Here is a 25,062-nt window from a genome sequence, read left to right as displayed (position 1 = left end):
ACTAGTACCTCCTTTGCACTGATGCAGGCGCTGGGTCCCGACAACCTCTGTGAGATGGCTGCGGCGTGCGGCTGTCCCCATGGGTCTCCGAGGCGGAATGAGCGCGAGGCTGAGAGCGGTTTCAAACCACTCGAGCCCCGCCCTGTGACCCTGTCGTCATGATGCGGCGGAAGTGTTTTAAACACTGCTTCCGCCCCCATCATGGCCGCGCTGTTTGCGTGGCTTGCTGCAGCATTCCCCACAACACTGTTTAAAGCAGAGGAACGCCGAATGCACGATGCGTTCCCCTGCTTTTTAAATAACACTCACCATTAGTTTTAAACAGGCAGCTACACGTCTCGCAAGGAGAGGCTGTAGCATCCGGACACATGCTCAAACAACCTGTGATCCTGGGCAAATGAACAGGGCAGCAGTTTTTATTTTATTAGCGCAAACTTCACCCCAAGGTGTCCGAGCGCTTTACATAAGAATCTGTTGCAAGACATGGGGACTATGGATTACAAGCGTTACATAAAAGATACAAACAGAAAAAATTGTAAATGCACAAGATGTAAAGTCACACAAAGAAGAGACTAGTGATTAGAGTTATTTCTATTTACATAGGGAATGACATGCCGGCCATCTAAAAAATGCACAGCTACACACCCCATGTGGAGAGGCTGTAGTTCCATGATCAGAGCTGACGGCTGGGACCCCTAGCTCAAGCATCCCATAGGTCGGGGGAAATAAAAATGCCTACTGTAATGCACACTGTAATGCATATGGGCCTCCTATAAAGGGCTCTGAAATCCCTAGGGCTCAGGCTCTATTTTATATATGCCTTTTTTACAATATATTATTTCTTTTATTGGTATCTTATTATTTATTTATTTTCTGTATGCAGGATCTCCAGGAGCTGACACTGTCTGATGCGGAAAATGCTGCTTTTGCCGAAGGTGCGTGTATAAGAGACACCCTTTTAGAAATATTAGTAAAAACACTTTTCCTACATTTTGTAACTGCTTTTCTATATATGGTTTTTACAGACTATGACATGCATATACAAATATCCTTTGACATAATACAACAGCAATTGGATGCTGAGGCGCGGGAGAAGCACCAAGCTAATAATACGCCTATTACAGGTAAGTACGTAATTGTGTATATGTGTGTGTGGGTGGGTGTGTGTGTGTGGGTGTGTGTGTGTGTGTGTGTGTGTGTGTGCATGTGTGTGTCTGTGTGTGGGTGTGAGACAGGATATATATATATATTTTTTTTTCTCGACAGGGCACTGCAATGTGAACCAGGGTACCTCCGAAAAGCGTGTTAAAGCTGGAGCACGGAAAAGGCCTGCACCAACGCTTAAAAAGGGCCCTCCTCCTGAGAAACGCGCTCGACAAAGAGCACCATTGCTTGAAAGCGGACCGCCTACGGCGAAAAGAGCTCTGCAACCAACGCCCGTGCTTAAAACTGGACCGCCTATGAAGAACGTGGTCTACAAAGACAGCAATCAGGTGAGCTTTTAACAGTTAGGACTCCTTTTTTTAAAAAAAAAGCCTGTTTTACTCAGATATAGTGTAAAGTAGTGGGGGTCAGTATTTATCACATTTGTTTGTAAGAAACCTCACTCTGATCATTGTTACTAGTTTATACTTTTATAGTTTTTAATATATATTATTGTTTACATCTGTAGAAACAGTACACCTGATTGTGGGAAAAGAAGAGCCGATTAATGGGGACCATTTATCAATACATCTAAAGGACATCACAAATGTGGGGCGAAATAAATCAAAGACATCAGCTGTTGAGAGCGAAAATCCCCTACAGGACAACAATTATGAAGGTGAGCAGATTTCTGGTAAACCTGTTGAAGAGACTGTTGAAGATTGTAAATCAGCTAAAGTAAAGTCTTCAAGTGTGAAAAAGTTAAAGTTGGATCTACCATCAGCCCCTGTTATTCAAAATGACCCCAGAGGTTTAGCTAAAAGAAAATCAGCTACACAGGTGTCTAGGACTACCTTTGTCTCACAGATTCCTAGTGTCCTAGGTGAAGGTCTGGACTCCCTAGACGTTACTACCACAGATAGCTCCATACAGCCTGTGTCAGGTCATAAACAGAGAGTTAAAGGAGTGAGGTCTAAACAGGGTAAGAAACCTGAGACAAACAAGGGCTCTGGTAATTTACAGGTTGATCTTCAGAGGGATAGGAACCCCCTAGCAGATAAGGGCCCTGACTTTAGTGGAGAGGTTATTGAAAGTAACGAGTCAGAGCAGGCGTTGCAAGCATGTCTTATAAAACTTCTTCGGGATATGTCTAGGTTAACACAGAGTTCTGAAATAACACCCACAGAAGCGTCTGAGCGTCTCTCTACGGTGAACAGTGAGGAATATAGAGTACCGCCCCCCCAGCCCCGTCTCACCTCATACCTCTGAGGCCCTGGCTTATTATGATCAGCATTTAAATTTCTTTCAGCAGGTGTCACCATCAGGCCCCGAGGTGCCCTATGAACCCACTAGTCCCTCCTCTAGTGTAATAATATTGTCCTCGCCCACTTCAGGCCAGCCATGATCATAGTACAGCTTTGGAGGGGGTTGAAACGTTGTATTATGAATCAGCATCTAGCCCTTCGGAATCCGCATCGGGGTGTTCGTATTGGGAACCTGCCTCTTTAGAGTCCAGCAGCAATAATATTGATAATCCTAGAAGGGCCGTGAGTCGCTTAATAGGGGTTAATGCACAGGGGGGTCTGCAGATGGACCCAGCTTTAACAGGTAGCAGAGCAGGCATCAATAATAAAACTGCTAATAGTGATGAGGGAGCGATCCAAAGGAGGCCCTGTAGTGATATAAAACCTGCATTAATAGACTACACTCTCAGCAGAGACAATTCTGAAATAGCTCATAAAACTGCTTTACTGGCCAATATCAAAGAAATGCAGAAGTCTATTAAACAAGTAAAATCTAGGGTAAGCTCTATAATCTTAAAACATGGGAAAGCAAAAAACAAGAGCCGTCTTATAAATGATGTGTTGGAGGAGATAAATCAAGCTGTGAAAATGTGTACAAGCTATGTGGTGGCAGCCTGTGAATCAACAGCTAAACACCTAGCGCTCATACTATTATGACTAGACTCTGAGACACCCCTAAAAATGTCTAATTCCCCGTCTTTGAATAAGCTACACATGTGTCAAAATATAAAAAAGCAATCCGTACGATAATTAATAAGGCTCTGCGAATCTTACGAGCAGTGAAGAAGACAAAACAGGAAGAAAAGATGTTTGTTTAAACTCAACAGAGGTACCTATAATGAGGTGTAAAAATTATCCAATTGATCAGGAATTTACAAGTTTTCCCAATCAATTAGGATGTGGGAGGCTACCTTAAGACACTAGGGTAAATAGCAAACATAGATTGCTTAATAGATCTAGGCTCCACCGTCGTTTAACAACCAGCCTAAAGAAAGCCGAATACACGTCACAAGACGAATTAAAAAACTAGCAGCCCAGGCAGCGAGACAGACCCCCAAGAGCCCACCCCTTTGATTTTGCCATGGAGCAACAGTCCGCAACCTGAAGACTTAGAGCCTGTGTTTTTAGAGAGTGTCAGAAGGTACACCCACCCTGTAAGGAAATGTAATGCTACAGAACACTATGAGGAGTTTAGATTTGTCAATCTTGAACGTATAACTTCATTAGAACAAGGCATTATAGCTATTCATCAAGCTATACAAACACTCATAGAGCGCATGTTACAGGATACGGGACCTAATGTTTTTTTCCAGCTACGGTTCCAGGCACAAGATCTCAATAGTCCTTTATTCACAACTAGAGCCCCCAGGGGTGTCTTTGATGCTGTAGATTTTTTAGGAAACCTCACTTATCTCTTGCAAGGTAGGAGTGAGATAATAGCTCATGGAACCTTTAGAATCATAGCTCTAGTTGTCCGATTTCGTGCAGGAGGTGGTGCTTCTAGACCATTAAAGACTATTCTGTTCAGTAAAATCATAGGTAAGAAACAACAATGGCTGATTGATGTTAACAACCCTGAAGCTAATACGTGCCTGGCTGCAAGCATAGCAGGACTATTGGCTGTCCGTAACACTAGCGACGCCGTTATCTTGTCTAGAGCTAATGCAGCCCATACAGCTCTTAAAGTACCTACTTTGGTACTTGGTTGGTTTTGGATACCTGGGGCTTTTTGAGAACTATTTTAAAGTAAAAGTAAAAATTCTGTACAACAGTAATGGCACATGGCGATACTTCACATCTGGGCAACCTCTGAAAAACAAGACCATTTATGTTCTTCACCACGAAAACCATTTTTATGGCATCCTGAATCTGAAAGGATTTTTAGGGTCTAGGTATGTGTGTACCCATTGTGATCACATTTACAGCAATCAGCTAACTCATGACTGCTAAATGTGTTGTAAAATGTGTCAGACAGCTGGATGCGAAGTTATAGCCGCGCAGCGGGTACGTTGCGGCACATGTAATCTATTCTGTCGCTCACAAAGATGCCTGCGCATACACAACAGGGTTGTCCGGTGCAAACTTAAAAAAGATTGTTGTCATTGTGGGCATTATGTCGCAGAAGGCCCCAATTGCCCTGGAATGCAATGCCCCCGTTGTGAAGAGTCTTTTCAGTCTGGTGCCACATGTGCTATATGCGCAAGGGTCGGCAACCACCTAAAACAGAAGATTATATCATTTTTGATATAGAGTGCACCCAAGAAACATCAGTGCATGAGCCCAATTATATCTACGCTCATCATCTAACTTCGGATGAGAACTGGGAGTTTGAAGGTCGATTATGTGTGAGTGATTTCCTAGTCACCTTCATGCAGTCCAGATATAAGGGGTATACCATGATGGCTCATAACTCTAAAGGGTATGACTCCTTTTTTATTTTACAGAAGTTGATTAGTGAAAAGATGCCTGTAAAACGCATCACCCAGGGCTCTAAGCTAATGTTGTTAACTGTTGTAACCTTACAAATACGTTTTATAGACACCTTACATTTTCTACCCATGAAGTTAAGTAAGTTGCCAAAAGCTTTTGGCTTTCCTGGGTGTAAAGGTTATTTCCCCCATTTTTTTAACACCTGGGCTAATCAAAATTACGAGGGCCCTATGCCACCTCCTCACAGCTATGGAGCTGAGTATATGATGCCGGAGGAGGAAAATAACTTTTTACAATGGTATAGTGAAAACAGTGATAAAACTTTAAATTTTCAGAGAGAGTTAAAAGCCTACTGTAAGGCGGATGTTATGATCTTGCGCCAGGTTTGTAACCTTTTCAGAGATGCAGTTGTAGACATGACTAAACAGGTTGAAGTAACCAACCCAAACACGTCTGGGGAGAGCGAATCTATTGAGTACATTGACCCCTCTCAAAGTATTACGCTGGCCTCTATGTGCATGTCTATCTATAAGCACATGTTTTTACAACCGCAGAGCATAGCTTTAATACCCCCAGACCTGTATAACGGTAAACAAAAGCGTTACTCCACACCCTAGATACAATGGCTTATGTACATCTCTAACAAAGAAAACATCTGCATTCAGCACGCCTTAAAGGGTGGTGAATATCGCATGGGGCCTTATTACCTGGATGGGTACGCCCTAATCAATGGGAGACCAACAGCCTTTGAATACAACTGCTGCTTTTATCATGGAGGCCCCAGGTGCTACAAGCCCCATGAGTTTAATAAACTGCTGGGCACAACGTTTGAGCATCTTTATAGGCGCACACTGATGAAAGCTCAATATATTGAAAACAATGGCTTCATTATGAGAACCCTTTGGGAACACGAGTGGATTGACATGCTGGCATCAGACGTCGAGTTAGGTCTTTTTCTCAAGAGGGAGCATTTACCTGAACCGCTGGACCCCCACCATGCCTTATTCGGGGGCCGCACAAATGCCATAAAACTATACAGATCTGTGGGTCCAGGGGAGAAAATACACTACTATGATTTCACAAGCGTGTATCCATGTGTCAACAAACTGAAGTTATACCCCGAAGGGCATCCCACTATTATATACCGCGACTTTAAATCTTTAGACACATACTTTGGACTAGTTAAGTGTGAAATATATCCACCCAGGGGCCTTTACTTTCCAGTGTTACCCTACAGAGTGGATAGCAAGCTCATGTTCCCCCTTTGCCGAACATGCGCTGAAAGTAAAGAGTCCAACTTATGCCACCACACTGAAGCACAGAGGATGCTAAGCGGTACCTGGTGTAGCATAGACGTTCAAGAGGCCCTAAAGAAAGGATACAGGCTAGGTAAAATATTTGAAATTTGGCACTTTGAAAGGACTACAACGCACCTTTTTTCTGAGTATATTAATTTATTTCTCAGAGACAAGCAGGAGGCCTCTGGGTATCCAGAATGGTGCACTGATGCTGACTCCAAGCAGCAGTACATGGCTGAATACTATGCTCATGAAGGCATAAACCTGAGACCCGAATTTATCGAAGTCAACCCACCAAGCGTCAGTTGGCAAAGTTATGCCTCAATTCTTTATGGGGTAAATTTGCGCAGCGTACAAACCTCCCAAACACAACCATCGTCACAGATCCTGACAAATTGTTTAATTACCTTTTTGCACCCTATTATGACGTATCCACCGGTGAGTTTATTAACGACGATACAGTCATGCTGGGTTGGAAACATGCTAAAGAGTACCCCACGACCAGTAACAACATAAACATCTTTATAGCTTGTTTTACAACCGCACACGCTCGTTTGGAGCTTTACAAATTGCTAGATAAGCTACAGGAAAGGTGCTTGTATCATGACACAGACTCTGTTATTTTTGTGAGCAAAGCAGGTGATGAAGACCCACCTCTGGGGGATTTAACTAGTGAACTAGCTAAGGATGAATTCATAGTCCAGTTCGCGTCAGCTGGGCCCAAGACGTACAGTTACCAGACGTCTAACAATAAAGTGTGTATGAAAGTTAAAGGTATAACATTAAATGTTAAGAACACCATAATAATACATTTCGATAGTCTAAAGAATCTAGTGCATGAGTATGCCTCAGAGACCGATCAGTCCTGTGAGAAAACCATTGTTGTAAGTCAGCCTTCTATAGTGAGGACCAAAAAAAGATGGGAAATCCCTACCCAGCTTCTGCATAAAACATTGCGTGTGGTGTTCGATAAAAGGGTCTTAACGTCAGACTACAAAACGGTTCCCTACGGTTATTAAAGATACATTACTGGTGAGAAGCTCTAGCAGCATGGATACCAGGTTGCAACACCCCTTTTCATGTGTTATAGCTGGCCCATCAAATTGTGGCAAAAACTATTTTATAAAAAAACTATTAGAAAATGCTCGGGCGTTTTATCCCATACGCCTAATAATATTGTCTGGCTTTATTCCTGTTGGCAACATTTTTTATACGGAACTCACCCACCAGTTCCCGTACATCAGATTTATAGAAGGGATACCTACTAGTCTTAACGACGATGACTTGTTACCCAAGGATCGTGTGAATATGGTAATTGTAGACGATCTTATGCGGGAAGGAGGAAACCATCCTGAAATAGAGAGAGCTTTTACTCAATATTCCCACCATTGTAATCTGAGTATATTTTACATCGTCCAGAACTTGTTTTACAAGGGTAAGAGCAGCCGGTCTATAGCTCTCCACGCCTCCTACCTAGTTTTATTAAAAAACCCTAGGGATAAACAGCAAATAACAGTTATAGCTAAACAAATGTACCCGGGGAACACCCAATTTTTTATGGAAGCCTTTAACGATGCAACCACTAAACCCCACGGCTACTTACTGGTGGTCTTAAAACCCCGCACTCTACACTACAGACTGAGGGTGGATATTTTCCCGCCTGAGCTACCAGTGCCTTCATCCCTAAACCTAGACCCAAAGGTTATAAAAAGATTCGCTAAAATGCCTAGTACCCATTTATCCACCAAGCGCTCCACCATACGGTGTTAAACATGTCAGCCCGACTACGTCGTAATATGGCCCTCCTGAAAATGCTTATTACAGCCAGCCCCACTCAGAGAAAAGCCATACTATGTGCTGCTTTGGACGACTTAGTTGGTGCCATTTCAGAATTGCTCTAAACACCCTAAAAGGTAATGTTCCTATTTCAACTAGCCAGTACAAGGTGCTGAAGAAGAGGCGGCAACTCATCAAGAAGCTTAGTAATAAAAGGGTCTCCCTTCCTTCAAAGAAGAAACTAGTAAAGCAGTCGGGTGGCTTTATAGGGGCCCTGTTGGGTATAGCTATACCTCTAATTTCAAGCCTCCTGTCCCGAACCTGATGGATTACACTCAGAAAATGTATCTAGTGCTGCAACAGCAGCTTGAACAGTTGGCACCCTCTACAAATGATACATGGGACATAAGGAGATCTGAAACGCTCCGCCTGGATGCTGAAATTAAATATATTTTGGCCCACACAGACTTAAAGCCTGAAGCTAAAGCGGGGCTCTACTCCAGAGCTCTCCAGAATTTCTTGCAATATTACAAGCAGCTGCAGACTGAAAAAAACAAACTAACTTTATATACTGCTGATGACGGACAACCTCCTATACCCGCTGCAACACAGCCAGCACCATCACCAATAGCACAGCCGCCGGCACACCCTGACGCTATTGTTGAGAGCTTGCTACAGAACATAAGTCAAAGGTATAGCGGGGCAGCGCAGATGCTGTTATGTAAAATGGCTGAATCTAAAGACCTAACAGCATGGAATGACCGCGGTGAGTTCGTCTACAAGGGGCAGCCAGTTGCTGGGTCACATATGTACGATCTGATCAAAAGTTTCACGCATCCTAAAGCCCTCTCACGGCAGACAGCCCCGAGAGGATGGGAACAGTTTCTAAGAGCTGCCGCTGAGCTCAACATTCCATCATCGCTCGTGGATAACACTGGGCATCGCCACCAACTTGAACTTTTGAAACAACCTATGAAAGCCAGTGCTGCATCCCCTCCACTATCAGCTGCCTTTCACACACCTTCAAAATCACCCGCTTCCCCATTCTTTCCACAGCTAACCTCTTCAAGTACCCCTGGAGATGTGCCTCTGAAGGCTAAAAAATCTCTATTTAAAATGAAGGGATGGTTCCCATATTAAGAAATTGCTTATCTCCTGTTACTGCATGATTGTATATTTTGTATATAAAGAGGGTGTACAGAGCTGTGCTTCCCTGACAGTCTTTACTATGTGGTTCTCTATTTATCTCTGTACCATCTTTTACATGTGTGATTCCTGAATATTTCAAAATGCTTGTAATATTTATAACTTTTCAACACTCTACTGTCTTTGTTTTTTCTTACTGCTGAGTAAAAACAAAAAAAAACACAGAGTCTGAATAGTTTCTTAAATACAGACTTTTATTCATTTTTTATTTTTTAATTTGAACACGGGCATTACAGAAACATGCATTATAAAACTTTACACTTTTGACAAATAGCATATTCATTTGTAACAATGCTAGGAATAGGTTTCAAGCCTTCTTTCATGTAGCGGGTAACAAGCCTATCATTGCTGACTTTATCACTAGACCCTCTGACATTTTACAGATAAAATATATACAACGTTCCCCACACGTGATAGATAGAGAATCCTGTACCGGCAACTTGTTATATTCTACTCTAGAAGACACTTTTTTTAAAAACTTGAATATAGGTTTTGTATAGATGCTGTGCTCCGGAAACTCTGCAAGGCTATCAAACACCGTTACCCTGTCAGTGTCCAAAAACATAGCTGCCCAGTGAGTTCCTCGTTCATGATGAGGATCGGTATTAAAGACCAGAGATCGCGGTCTTTCATAACTTGTTTCCTTCGGCAACCCGTCACTTGGATAAACATCCAAAAAGTATTTCTTAGCGTCTTTATGGCGGCTTAAGAAGTCTCTTATGTGAACAGTGTCCATTTTATATTCTTTTCAAAGATAATCAAACAGAATCTGTCGGGCGTGATTAACTTGTATGACACTATCAAATAAAGCAAAAACCACCATGTTCACATTTGTAGTTAGGGCTGCACTAAAACGGATTTCAGCTTTTAGATTTCCATTTTTAACCAGGCTGTAATGGTCACCATCTTCCATGTCGGGGGTCAGATCAAAGGCAAATAGCGTGTAGCCTGCGCCATATCCTTCGCGTGATATGACGACCCCCGAATCACGCAGGTGCTTCCCAGTTATCGACACTAGGCCAAGATATTCTCTAATAAAATTTCCAGTTCCAAAATTGGGTGTGTATGGTTTTGCAGGTATGACAGCTCCCTCGTGAACCAGGGCAGCGTAGTTGATCCCGTAGTGCTTGAAATTAAAAGGGTTGGAGTTGTGTACGCCACTAAAAGCGGTATTGTCAACAAACCCTATAATAACAAGTTTTGGTAGCTGCCCCAGAAACAAATTTTGCTGCTGTGTTAGTCGCGTGCCAACCGGTATACTGTAGACTTTCATAGAGACTCTTTCAATAGCATATTTAGCGTTCGACAGTTGTAGAGCCTCAGCGTGAGCCAATCTGACAGTTGGTGATACATTCACTCTCTTTACATACAAGCTTGCAGACTGTATGAGCAGTTTATACTGTTCGGCATCACCACTAATGAGGCAAAAGGAATCTTTGTTATGGTTGAGCTTAATCTTGAGGTCTATGCCATTAACGATTAGTTTATCCTGGAAGAAGACGTCTGAATGGATACGCCCCAGGAGGTCGAACTCCCTACTCTCGGCAGCAAACCCTGCTCTTTTTATAAACCCTGTATTGGGACCGTCTAGAGCCGTGTTTTCAAACTGCGCGTAAGTATCTTTGTAGAAAAGACCTGCTGAAAGTTGTGTGTCCAAGCATCGCTGCTGTAGTTCAGGATACTCTCCATGTAAGCCCTGTAGGCGTACATATTGTCATTTTGCGCAATGAGTCTGTCACCCAGGGTAATGTCCACCTGATTAAACATCGGGGCTATGGGGTAAGCAATGGTCGCCACTTTAGCGGTTGCAGCAATATCGGATCCATCCGCTTTTACAATTTTACACACCACATGTAGCAGAGTATTGTTGAGATCTAGATACATATCCGTGGACCCGGATACGTAAAACTCTATAGGTGCCAGCGCTGTCAGGGCCGCTAGCGGTGATACCTCCATGAAAAAACTGTTTTCAATACTCGTCTGTGTTGGTTTTAGAGAGAACAGATCTAACTCTGACTTGGCGCATTCGCCCGAAGAGTAGTGTACAAAAGCAATGATTTAGTGTGACGATCCTTTTAGAAAATGTTACGGTTAGAGGCTGTTCTTTTCTTCTTCTTAGCTCTCTTCCGCCTTGGGGATCTTCTTTTGTGAGCTCTTTTTGAAGATCGCTTCCTTTTTTTATAGGGCGCAGGGGGCCCTCGACGCTGCGAAGACCTCCTCTTCCTTTTAATACTGAGGCGTGGCTTGTACAACAGGCTGGACCCTTCTTGAGGCTGTCTGTTCATACGTTCAACAACAGCCGACTTCACAGATCCGACCACATCTTGGGCAATATTCTGGGCAGCTGTCTTTACATGCAGTTTTGCAATTTCATAGCCTTTTCTCAAAAAAGGCATAGCCCTTCGGAACAAACTACGGAAAAAACCTCCTAGACCCGCCCCGTACATAACAGAAGCTCCTTGAAAGTAGGGGGGCCCTCCATACCCCGCCTGGTGCTTGTAATACTCTCTATACATAGAAGGGTTGCCGTAGGCTTTCATAGCCACCATGATGAGCTCTTAATAGTCACCACCGCGGCGTGGTCTGAAATGAAGCTTAACAATAACTTTACCTTATTTAAAGGACACCGGCTGAGACTGATCATCAAAGATCATAATTGTTATAGTGTCAAAATGACTTTTAGAAATTGCTACATAGTCAGGTTTAATATATTGAATATTAGCTATTGTGTTGTTTTCGCCACTCACCTGAACCCATCTCAGTAGGGGAGCATAACTATCTCCAACCTGCTGAGGTTCTATTATATCTGTATAAACATAGAGTGTGTAAAAACCCCCATCAATATCTGGACATGTCGGATCTGGATCCTGTTTGCTTTTTATATGTTGGCCCTTTCCTAAAACTCTGCTCAACTTCCCACTGGTGATAAACAGCGCATCATGGCTGGGTGCTTTAATAAAAACCTTCCTTCTGACGCTATCTAACACCAGGTGAACGTCGGAAAGCCCCGCAGTACCGGATATTGTCTTGTTAATGGCATCCACCACAGCATTAACCGTAGGGTAGTACCCGTGAGGAAAACCTATGATGTAAAGAGGCTCAGATTTTGACTTCTCTATAGTGAATTTAGATTCAGACCTCTTAAAAGTATTCCAGGTACGTGGGTATTGGATTTCTGTTAGGGCAACTTCCCATTCCCCTTTCAAATCCACCGGCTTAGCCAATTTGACAGTGTAATTTGATATTTTATTATCAGGGAACATAGCCACCGAGGCATTAGACGGCAGTGTAATATAAAAGGAGGATGTCTCCATTTTGCTTCCTCCTTCTTTTTGAGCGATAGGTGCTCACACGTCCTGCAGAGAGCTGGCCGGCACCCAGCTGTTAAATTTCTCAGGCCATCCTCGCCATTTAACAAAGGCCTGTTTTTTTGCCCCTCCCTTTCCACTCTAGAATCTTTTCAACCCTGTAAATCCTATTTACATCATCTGGGATCTTTTGTAACTCTTCACTGTAAAAAACACCTGTCACTGGTTCACTGTAGTAGTCCTTCAACCTGTAAATGTACATGCCTTCTTTAATCTCAACACTATCAACTATGAATATCTCATCACTGAAAGTCTGTTGATAACCTTTAGTAAAGAACCCTTTCAATTTTGAAACCCTGACGTGGTCCCCTTTTTTAAAAGCAGGCTTCTTTACTTTGGCGTCGAAGTAACGGCTGTATACCCTTCTCCACACCTCCAGAGAATTGTCAACCGTTACCTCTACAGGAGCCATTCTGATAGTTCTGTGATAGCTGGCATTATAAACAGCTAAAAAATCCTGTAGAACAGGTAGATATCGATATGTGTTGTATGCCGTGAAGTATCTCCACAGCTTAGATTTTAAGGTTCTGTTAAAGCGCTCTATAACAGCTGCTTTTACCTCCGTGTGCGTTACAAAATGATGTACCCCGTGCTGTTTTAATAATTTCTGGAAGGTCTTGTTTAAAAATTCTTTTCCGGCATCTGTTTGTCGTTTTTGAGGGGATCGGCCTTTCCTAAAGATTACTTTAAAAGCCCTGGTGACGCTTGTTCCACTTTTATCCTTTAGAGCTTCCGCACAGGCGTATTTAGACAATACATCTATAACTGTTAAAATGTAACTGACTACGTTATTATGTTTTGCCAGATCTTGTAGACTTATTATGTCAGCCTGCCATTGATAATCTAATTGCGCATTAACAATAATAGGCCTCCTCTTAAAGCGTCTTCGCGCAGGCTTATGAAGTGAATACGCTTCTTCACAAGATAGCCACTCCTGCACTTGTGTTTTGCTGATGGGTTCCTTTTCAGCTTTAGCCCTTCTAAACAACGGTTCACCACTGCCAAAGCTCGAGACATCCTTTGTATCATAATAAAGCTTCTTTAACAAAGCCCCCGACATGTTAACACTTCTGAACCACAAAATGAAAGACGCTTGTTTTGTGTATAGTCAGTTTATTATAAGTAAATAAGATAACAAGATATCATCAGCACTCCAGAGTTTACAAGCTTACATTGTGGCTGGTACCAACATTAAAAATCAGTATGCATTCTATTCAGTATGCAAACATATGGAATTGGGGCGTTTGTCTCAGATGACGGCATAGAGTCACACATCTTGATATTTTTAAAGATATATAGTCCATAGCACTGTATAGGTTAATCCTTTCACCCCTCCAATAACTTTGCACTGCCAGGATACTAGCTGCTGTCAATAGTTCATACAATTCTCTCTCGCACATCAGAAAACCTTTGTTTTTAAAATAATCCTCAGTTAGAAGTGCAAAGGCTAAATTTAAGCTGGACATCCGGGGTAGGATTAAGCCTCGCATATAGTATATATAGTTGTTCCAAAATACATCCTTCACAGGCGACCACATACTAGCACCGCATCCGCATAAGCATCTAGGACTGCTGTGCCTATGGGCCTCTAGCAAGCATACCATTTTTAAAAAGCATAAGGTTGTTGGATGTAATTCAGCGATTCTTTCTTTAAGCAAATCATATAATACCTTAGCGATACACAGGTATTCCGGCGCTGCCTCATAATCATCTGGGTTCACCACCTCCTGCTCCATATCCTAAAAATAAGTATTAAACAGTCAAACAGTAGCTTATAACAACAGCCTTTTTCGACATATCTTAACATTCAAGCAATAATGCTATGGTTCTTTGTACAACACCCTAATATGAGCTGACTCTTTATTTAAATTTAAAAAAAAATTCTTGGATCCATACAACCCACCTGTTTTCTACTTTTATAATAAACGTCTGCAACATGTTTTTCTATAGATTGTTCCACCCTCTTTCTAATAACTGGCTGGCAATGCCCCCGGATGTTAGAAAGTTGTGCTCGAATATGGTATGCATTTTGGATTTCTCTGATGGGCTGTGACAGGATCCTAACCATGGCAGGTCTGACATTTTTCTCGGCTGAAAGCCGGTACACAGCCTTTAACAGTTTATATAACTTACAGGGGTCTATCAAATGACATATATAGCGGGCTGTTTCAGCCGTGTAAGATGGATACAGACAGTCATGAGCAATCTGTTGTGGATCCTTAATTTTATGACCATAACATCTAGAATAAAAGTCTCTCTTGAGACAGGCGTACACAACACTGGCTGCAAAACCCTTCACATGCTCTCTATCCAGACAGGTTACACACGAGGCCTCCTTTTCAAGATCTATGAAGTCCAATGCTTTTTTATAGTCCTTACACAGTTCGTTCTTTTGGCTGGTGGAACTTTCAATCTGTTTTGAACAGCGCAAGCAGTTCATAATGAAGGTCTTAGCAGCCCCTGAAATCTCCTCCACCTCAGTGCAATTTTCTGCTGCATTCTGCAGCTCAAAAAAGAAAGAAAGGGATTATTTAACATTAAATAAAAATAAATATTGCATCACAGATGATTAAAGTATCTACATTAAGATAATGCTAACCTCCACATCTGAAGTGGCTTCGGCTGCTGCTCTGAAATCTTGGGAGATGTCAAAGTCCATCGCCTCATGATATTCGCTGTTTTCAGCACATTGCTGACCACCTGCGGCATCTGGCACGGATTCAGTCTCCAGAGATCTCATATCTTGATACACCGGATATTGGGGTGGGATTATAACTTCTTCCGAAACCTCCATCTCTGTGACACTATTTTTAAAGCTTTCCTCTTGACTTGAGGCTTGGCTGGCGCTTGATGAAGCCTTAATAGGTGATATCAGCTGCGGTCGATCCTCAAGGCTGAGTGAAGCCATCCGCCGACACAGGTCCTCATGATAACCTCTAACTTCGGCGCCCTCCTCTTTAGCGACCTCTTGCAGCTTCAGCTCATCTATTACCAGAGGGCTCAAGTGGCGAAAATATCTGTCAATTGTGTTCACCCCGTGCTCACGGGTATCCCTCGATGCGAGATAGCTGTACCGCTTCATGATGCCGGGGTTCTCTCTTGCAGACTGGTATAACACTATGAGTTAAGGGCCTCCTTATATACAATGTAAGCTTAGAAAAGGGGTGTATCCTTCTACGTCACCCATAGGGACTTTGCATTTAATTTTTATTTTATTTTTTCATAACTCTCATTTTTCATCAGAGACTTTTTAAAATTAGGCGGCAAAATTACTGCCGCAGCAACACAATGGTCTACCTTCCTGCCTCTTTTAGGACCAATAGCTTTCCGGCCCTCTGCTGACTATGGCACGCCCCCACGCATCAGGCCACCACTCAGGAACTCCATCGGCATCAGGCACGCCTCCTAGGGGGCTGGCCTATCGCCCAAAAAAGACCCTGCAACACTCTAGGGCTCTTATTCCACAGATGGACCTCGACGCTGCTCAAGCAACATCCGCCTGCTGCCGCTACTAGCCGATGGACAGGCCCAGACATGTCCCTGCATGCCCAGACATGTCCCGCCTTGCCCAACAAACATGGCACCTACAGGTAAGTCTCTGCTCCCCCCAAACCCAAAACCCTAAACACACCAGTAGGCCCTACTGACTGCCTTGCTGTTAGCCCTAGCCCCCCCGCACCACCACTCTACATCTATGACGCACCTAAACATCCATTAATTCTTGTGTGAAGGGGACTCACACACTACACCTGTGCCACTTCGGGGGCTGCCCCTCAGGGGGCCTACCCTCAGGGGCTGGACTTCCGGCCCCGGACTTCCGCCCCCGGACTTCCGGGGCGGGACTTCCGGCTCCTACGTCACTTCCGGGGGCGTTCCCACCTGTCAAAAAATGCATGGTGACGAAAGCTATCATCATACTCTACTCCAGACAGGAGAAATGTTCCTATATATCTCCTGAGGCCGCCAATCTGGTCCAAATTGTAAAGGAGATTTGGAAGAAATTAGATATGTTGCTTGTAGAGGTACAGGAAGATAATAAATGAGACACACATTTTATTCCCCAACAATGACTTAACAGCAAGAATCAGTGAGGGTGTAGACTAGCTACAACAATCACTCAAGAAATAAACCTCCACCACGCAGGTGGGTGTATAACCGCTTCGCTGCGGCCGGAATTCCCCCGCCGTGTGGGAGAAATGCACGCATGCGCGGTTCGGCCGGCCCCCGGCCGTCCTCCGCACATGCCCACAGTGACGTCAGACGACCGGGGGCCGTCCGACGCATGGAAGCGGATAATGCTGCTGCTAAATGTATGCTTTGATGTGGCTTGAAAACATGAAGAATAAAGGACCTGTTAACTCTGTACACCAATCATGAGTTTGTTTGTTTGCATAATACCAAAGAGATTTGCGTACAGTTGCTTTATAGCATTCTCAGACACCAAACACAGCGGACATAAGATTTCATACACCTCAGAGTAGGCTTAGGGTGGTGCATTCACACTACAACCAGTTTCAGCTAAATACATCCACCTCTGCACTCACTCACCTAGATTGAACACAGAAAAAATCTATCTCAGTTTGGTATTCATGGGTGGCAGCACTAGAACATTGCATCCTAAAATGCCACCTCGCTAAACAGCATTCCCTGTCAACTGCTTTGCAGTGATTGTTCATTTGCAATGCAAAAAATAATAATTTGTAATTTTCTACATGTCCTGAAAATATTTTTTAAACTGCTCATAAGAGGCCCATTTTTCAGTATTTCTAATCTGCCATTTGGTCCCTATTTTAGATTGTTTGAAGGATCAACACATAGATCCTTCATGATGGCTACAACCAGCATGATGGCCACAACCAGCATGATGGCCACAACCAGCATGATGGCCACAACCAGCACATTGCGCAAAACAGCAGAAAGTTGACAACCCTCTGCCTGCCAGCCCGCTGCCCATGAACTGCCTCACATTTTATTTATTATTTATTTATTTTGTGTATTTATAGAGCGCAGTCCTGTCACCCAAAGGGCATCCTGGCGCTTTGATCTAGGAACAGTTGCACTTTATCCGCTCTAACAGTTTTTGGAAACAAGTGCGTTTTTAAAGCTTTCCTGAACGGAAAATAGTCCCTGTGGCTTCTCAGAGAAAGAGGCAGGGAGTTCCAGAGTTTGGCCGCTGCAACACTAAAGGAGCGGCCACCCATCCTCACTCTCTGGAACCTCGGGACTACAAGTAGATGCGCCGAAGAAGAGCGGAGAGGCCGCGGAGCAGAGTACCACGCAAACATATTCTGCAGAGGAATAGGACCCTGTTGATGTACAGCTTTAAACACCAAACACGCAGCTTTGTACTGTACCCGCAGGTGTACCGGGAGCCGGTGTAGGTCTCTTAGAGCTAGAGGGGAAGAGCTAGACCTAGGGCGGGAGTGAGCCAACTTGGCGGCCATGTTCTGCACCCGTTGTAGCTTCCCCGTCAGGTTTTTTGGGGCCTCCAGAAGTAGCCCATTACAATAGTCGAGACGACTTAGTATGGTACCTCGAACTACTTCCGGCCTGGCTTGAGCGGGGAGAAGGGGGCCATAATTTATGTAGCACTTGAGAGGCTGTGATTGCACTGATATGGTGATGGACAAACAAAAAGACACCACTCAGCAATGTAATAGTCCTCCCCTTCAGTAACTGTTTATGCTGTCCTCAGATTGAACAGGTAAATGTGGTTGGTCAGGGCATGCACACTCACCTGAAGACCTGAAGCTCAATATGCATGCGCAGCCCAACCGCGACATGACTGATGACGTCACAATAATATCTTTAATCCATTCTGTACAGGTTTGCAAGGATAAGTGCAGTATGGGCTGATGAGCTGGAAGGCAAGCAAATAAAATTATATAAAGCAAGAAGTAAATTGTTTTTAAACGAAATGCAGGCCTTTTTCCATCACTAAAAGGGGGGGGGGGCACCCATGAAAGGTGGTGCCCTGGCCCAGAGCCCACTTTGCCCATGCCTTAAAACGTCTCTTTCGGGAACTGCTGGAGAACCTCTATGGAAGATTGATAGGCAAATTGGTAGCAAAACTGAAGACAATAAGTGATCGGTTAGGTGTGATAGAAGTCGAACGACGTAACCTTAAGCTGCCTACTGCACCCACTGTGTCCCCAAAGACTACTTCAATGACTGCCCTACGGGTCATAAACTCTATCTCTCTTGTATCTACCATCTCAAAGGAAAGGGATGCTACATGTACAAGGAATTGGTCCCCGGATAGGGTTAGCATCCAGCACCCTCTACATTCTAGAAGTGTGCTGCTGGGGGGTACACAGGCATGTTTGGCTGGGGGCAGGAATGAAATTGAACATAAAAGAAAAGGACCTAGGGGGACTGGGAGAACTGATATTAAACCTACATCTAATCCTGTTGTCATTGCTCTACCCCCTGAGGCATGCCCATGTGTGGTAGTGTCATGCTTACCCATGAACACAACTGAGTCGGTCACCCAGTTTAAGAACAACGTAAATTTTCCTTACTCCTGGGGCTCTAGTATAATGATGGTGCGCTCCCCCATTGGGGCATGGGGGCGACGCCCCACTGCTTTCTCGGAGTGCGAGAAGGCAGAAACATAAATGGTAATAACTACCATTTTATGTTTCTGCCTTCTCGCACGGCAAGAAAGCAGAAGTGCCAGGTTGGGGGTGGGCGGTCCTGCTCGAGGGCAGGGGGGAAGTGTCTTGTCCACTCTTGTGCATACAGACTGTTTCGTCGGCCCCAGGCCAACCAAACAGTCAGTATGCACAACAGTGGGCAGGCCACTCCCCCCTGCCCTCGAGCAACACCACCCACTCTCCCTTTTTTCTATGTATGCTGCTGCATGCAGCAGCATACACAGAGAAAATGACCCAGGTGGGGCGCGGCCTCACCAATCTCAACGCTGCCATTGCAGCTTTGTGATTGGTGGAGGGGAGGGAGGCTGCCTTCCTGATGACGAAGGCAGTAGGAAGCAGGACGGCGGGAGTCGGGAGTCTCGGGACAGTTACAAAAACGGGACGGTAAGTTTTATTATTATTATAATTTTTTTAAATTTAACCTTACTAACCCCTCCCGCCAAGACTACCCCATTTCCACACCCCCACTCACCCGTAATACTGGATGTGATTGCGTATTACCACCAACTGCTGACGCCTGTTTCATTTCAGCCTCTCTGCGCCTCGGCCTGTAGTTTTCCTTAAACTCCCTTCATTAGACCGTGGAAGTACTTTCTATTATTTTCCAGGCAGAAAGGCTGGTCTGGTCTATGCTATGAAACCACGACAGGCATGCCAGTAAATTGGCATCCCTGAAACACAAAAAAGACACAACAATCAAGAAAGGCCTTCCGCAGCAGAAAGGAATGTCTCCGTCCTGCTCACTCCTACAGTGACAGCAGGCAGGAGGAAGGCGGGATGTCATGGACAGTTTATGCTCATACCCCCTCTTGAGATAGCATCTCTGGGGTACCTGTGGCTCATTGCATATTCTAATCTCCGTGTTCCTAACCGGGGCTGTGCAGTAACGTGGGGCTGTCTGGAATTTGCATGATTCTCGTCGAGTCACGGCCAGTCAGCATGCCGAGTTTGCAACCCTTGCCTTCGCATCACTCGTCTTTTGGAATGCATAGAAGTGCGGCGTCACTGTATTTTTTTTTCCAAATTGCTAATGAAAAGTGTAGGGCCCTAATGTGCACGCCGATGTACTTCCTCCTCAGTAACAACGCTACCACACCTACACTTCACACAGAAGCGCAAGCTTTCCGCCATTCAAACTCACACAAACCCCAATCATCACTCATTGTCCCTGTTGCCCCTCCCTTGTTTCCCAACACACACAGCCCCGCAGGGTGCCACAAACTCGTTTCACACAAAGCACACAAATAAATGTACACATCTCCTCTCCTCTCTTTCTTGCAAAGCTTGCAGACCCCTTCTCTCACGACAGGTCCATCAAACATACATAATTTAATCCCTACTGTCAACGCACACAGATGCTTCTTGTCCCTCCACATCTTGCTTTATCACCTCGGCGCAGATAGCTCTTTGTTTTGACTCTAGTTTATCCAGCATTAAGCAGCCCGTGGGGAAAATGAGCAAAGTTATCTTGGCATTGTTATGTCAGATGCACATTTTGTTATAACATCAGCCATGAGCAGGGCAAGTCAGGCTCGCTTGCTACGCTCCATCACAATAGTGCACTCAGCCACAACTTGTACGCCCCATCACTTTCAAATGTCACCAGCCGCCACTGGAAGGGTGTAATGGGTTGGTTTGCTGCTGATGGAGCGAGGTGCAGAACAAAATTTTGTTCAAACTCGCAAAGTTAAACTTCCATAATAAATAATCGTATTAATGAGTTATTGAGTGAAAATACTAATCAACCTAGTTTAAAATGCATTACACGACACATGGGACTAATTAAATGTGCTCTATGTTGCATTTGCAAGTACGTTGAAAAATAATAAACTAACCTTGTCTATTGTCTTTGTCAGTATTAAATGCGGCTGTTTAACTAATAGCATGTGCTTATTTTGTGTGCTTATGTTATGTCTTTTCGTCTTTATGTGGCAAAAGTTCGTGGAGAAACCTGCGGCCTAAATGAAGAAGGTTAATATGAAAAGCAGCTTTGTGTGCTTTCAGCTAGTTAACATAAATTAATGGGATAATAATTAGCAAAGGGGGTAGGTAACAGAAGGGTTTTCAATACTCAAATTAATCAATGTCTTGTGTTTCTTTGAATACTAGTTCTCCATGAGAGAGGCCTAAGGACTGAGGCCTAGTGATTTGAAAGTGGTGTTTGAAATCCTGTCGTGAAGAGCCGAGCACAGAGAAATAATTAAATGAAATTGGTTGTGCAAGATGAGCTCTGTAAGTGACAAAATTAAGGACAGGATGCGGCAGACCTGCCAAGCCAAGGAAGCAACGGACTGTTACAAATAATGTTGCATTTCCGAGGAAGCTAATGGTCTCATGAGGGAGAGGACAAAGGCGTTTTAGAAAAGCTCATCTTTGGATTGACAAAGGTGGTGATCTCATATGGACTGACATTTGTAAGCCAATCCGAACTCTGGATGGTCGAGAAAAGAATACTTTTTAGTGAGATTAGTTAGTTAAAAAGGTATAAAAACCTAGCCCTAAAACGGGAGGGCGCTGCTCGCTTTCCGAATCCTGAAGGGCGTGACGTACTGACGGACATTTGGCGCACGTAAGGATAGTAGGCCTTAATGACTTTAACTTTTAGATGAAGTGAGTTTTAGACAGGGAAAATAGAACTTAGGGGATGGAAAACTGTTTTATTTTACTTTAATTCATGCTGAATGATGACTCTTTAAAAATGTCGGTCTAATATGCCTTTTCCTCAATAAAATGCTGCTAATTTGCTAATAAAATAAAGATTCTTATTTTAAAATGCTCCTTCTTTGAATAATAAAGCGAATAAATTAGATTTTGAAACAACAAGCTGGTCTTGTTTATTCATGGTCTAGTTACCATCAGTTGATCCATTTACCTTAGTGACTTAATTAAAATGTTTTATGCTAAAAATCCATGGTAAGAAATGATAAACTGCAGTTGTATATAAATGTGTAAATAGTTTTATGAATAGTTCTGATTAATTAGGTCACATGATTCAGCTGCCCAAAATTTGTCTCAGTGGTTTATGGGCCTTGTGAGAGATTTATGATTAATGGTGAGTATCATGGTGTTGGGTAGCGTTGTTGAGACAGATTTTCTATAGGGGCGCTGCATCAATTCCTTGGTAGCAGAGTTACGGTTACTATGGTAACGGACATGCTACATGGTAGTTACATAGGATTAATGACTAAAACATGTTAAGTTTGTCAAATTGTTATATGTTGTCGAAAAGGTTTTTTCCAGCAGTGTGAAAATTCCTGGTTTGCCGGCTAAAGTGTAGTGTGACAAGTAAAGTTGCACAGTGCATTTGTTCTGTTTCAAAATAGTGGTATTGTCATATATCACTAGTGTTGTGGACGTACAACACAAGTTTAGGGATTTTAGGTGTGCTAGGTTAAATTTATAGTGAGGATTGTCTATGAAATTGTAGCTTTCGAGTATAGGGACTTGGAGCCTGTTTTAAAACTCACTGTGAAAAGAGTAGTAGAATTTATCCAAGCTTGAGTGAAGGGTAAGGAAGCGTCGTCTATCTTACTGACAAGTGTGGGTTTTCTATGGTTGGTTAAAGTCCTACCAAGATTCATGTATGCATGGTTAGGTTTTCTTCGTTTGAATGTGCGTAAATGATTTTGTAATTACGATCGAGTCAAACTTTGAATTTCTACTATATGTGCATTCAGAGGGAAACAAGTTCGTCATTACCTGCTAGAAGGGTAGAGTAGACTTACTTTATCAACAAATCTAAATATTCGGTGAGAATAGCGTCGTCTATTCCATGCAAAGAATACTTGAATGATTGTAAAAACTATCGCTTTATTTTAGCGAAACAGACAAATGGTTTGTTTTTCTGTAGTTACTAACTGAATTCCATTGAAAAGAATTGTTAAAATGGCACTGTGAAAATATTTTGTAAAGGAGGGACTAGTTTGTGGAGCGAGAGACAGCAAAGCTGCAGCGGCAGTGTACGTCACAGGGTCCGCGCTGTGATTGGCTAACATACGTCACAGCTAGCGTACTGATTGGTTCACGTGACTAGGATGAGCTGACAGCTGATTGGTTCATTCTGAATGCAGCAATTCTATTGGTTGAGCAAGGTGGTGACGTAGCTTGACCTGATTGGCTTGTTGGTGAGTTTCGCGCACGGATTGGTTGGGTTCGCGGAACAACAAGGAAACACTTACTATCATTTAGAATTAATCGGATTTGATTAAAAACATGAGTTATTTCTACCAGAAAGAGGAAAAGAAGCTTACATGGCCTCAGAAATTGAAAAATATATTTAAACCTGACAAGAAAATTGAAACGCGAGGTGGAAAGTTACTTCATAAGTACAAAACACCTGCAGCCTATATGGAAGGTGAATATGGTTATCATACTTGTCTATGGATGGAATATACCAAAGATGATGGTGTATTAGCATGGCCCGAAGACGGGTCATTTAATATTAAGGTTTTGAAAAACTTGAGAGAAAAACTGATGGCTCTTGTGCCAAAGCCTAGACCTACTCAATTTGAAGCTTTAGTTGAATGGGAGGATGAGATGTTTGAACTCGAACGAGAAAACAGAGGTATAACAAAAGGTCCAAAATTAGACATTAATAGGGAAACTCATGAGGATAGAATGTGTCGTTGGAGACGTGCAGACATGTGTGATGGTTTATACCCAGTAAGAGTAATGGTTACTGAAGTACCAGGTCAAAAGAATACCCAAAAGAGAAATAATAATAGTGAAGAAAATGATTCAGAAGATGCGGTTTTAGAAGAGATTTATATCACAAAACCGAAACCGCCAGCTTATCAACCAGCCTGTTCATGGTCTACCCCAAGAATTCGAGTCACACCAAGAGTCTCCCCGAGTGCTCCTCCTCCTCCAAAAGAACTTATTGATGAGACATCTACCATGTCAAATCGAAACTATGGAAAAACACCTGAAAGAGTAGAGTTAAGGTCTAATTCTAGTATATCAGGAGAAAATAGAAATTATATTGAAATTCCCAGAAATGATTTTTAAATTTCTCCAGTGCAGAGAAATGAAGCCCCAAGAAATGTAATGAGAACAGAAAGATGTAATGAATTACCGTGTCCGCTCCAGATAGCAGCGGACACGGAGATAGGTGGATGGCGGCGAGTCGCTGTGTAGCTAATGACACGCAGCGTGAAAATGATGCCCCCCTGCTAATCTATGTGGCACACTTGAATCTCTGTGTGTTAATGGGCTCCTGGTGACTTCTAGGAGTTTACTGATACGGTGCAGAACCGTGAGTTTTTGAAAACAATAACTTTTAAAATCTTTTCACATACATATCCTCACGATGTGGACGTGCCTTAGCGAGCACGGACCCCCAGGGGATGTCACTTCATGGTCCTGATGAAAGCTGAGCCGAATATGGCATGTAACAGCAGAAACATGTTGACCTGACCTTTTTTTAGGACACAGTGATTCCCAAAAAATTACTACACAGTCCCCACTTGTTTTTAATGTGACCAGCTGGCCCATTAATAAAGTTTTTTTCTAGGTACAGCTGGGATCTTTTAAATTAGCACTCACATCACTGAGCACAAACTAACTGTTTCATAAAAAACCTGCTCCGCTGCAACTGCAGGCGTTGAAGCACATGGGGGGGACATTCGGTCTCCCTCGTGGGAATCCCATGATGAAGCATGTCACCACTAGGGTGAGTGAGGGTTCATTTTACCAATAGAGTTGTTGCTCTTACCAATAGAGTTGTCTTTCCTTTCCCTTGTTTTTCATATTTTACATAGCACACTAATTGTTAGTCACTCTTTAGTTGTTGAATTATGAATTACCAAATTCCTCAGAATATTTCCGATCAAAAGATGAGTTAATACAACAGTTAACTAAAGGCATGGAAGCAGTAACGGTA

The 25,062-nt window shown here is 43.2% G+C and overlaps 1 long non-coding RNA gene across 1 annotated transcript in view; it reads right to left on the bottom strand.

Annotated features, from left to right (window-relative positions):
• LOC144768682 (uncharacterized) overlaps positions 1-25,062 on the bottom strand; it is a 110,725-nt gene that overhangs the window by 12,110 nt on the left and 73,553 nt on the right. Inside the window, exon 5 of the long non-coding RNA XR_013598610.1 lies at positions 14,196-14,264. This is a non-coding gene — a long non-coding RNA (uncharacterized LOC144768682). The remainder of the gene's footprint in view (positions 1-14,195; positions 14,265-25,062) is intronic.

Source organism: Lissotriton helveticus, chromosome 7 (genome assembly GCF_964261635.1).
Source record: "Lissotriton helveticus chromosome 7, aLisHel1.1, whole genome shotgun sequence".
NCBI classification, from domain to species: Eukaryota; Metazoa; Chordata; class Amphibia; order Caudata; family Salamandridae; genus Lissotriton; species Lissotriton helveticus.
Note: the sequence above shows the minus strand (reverse complement) of the source record. Positions and strands in the feature narration are given on the sequence as shown.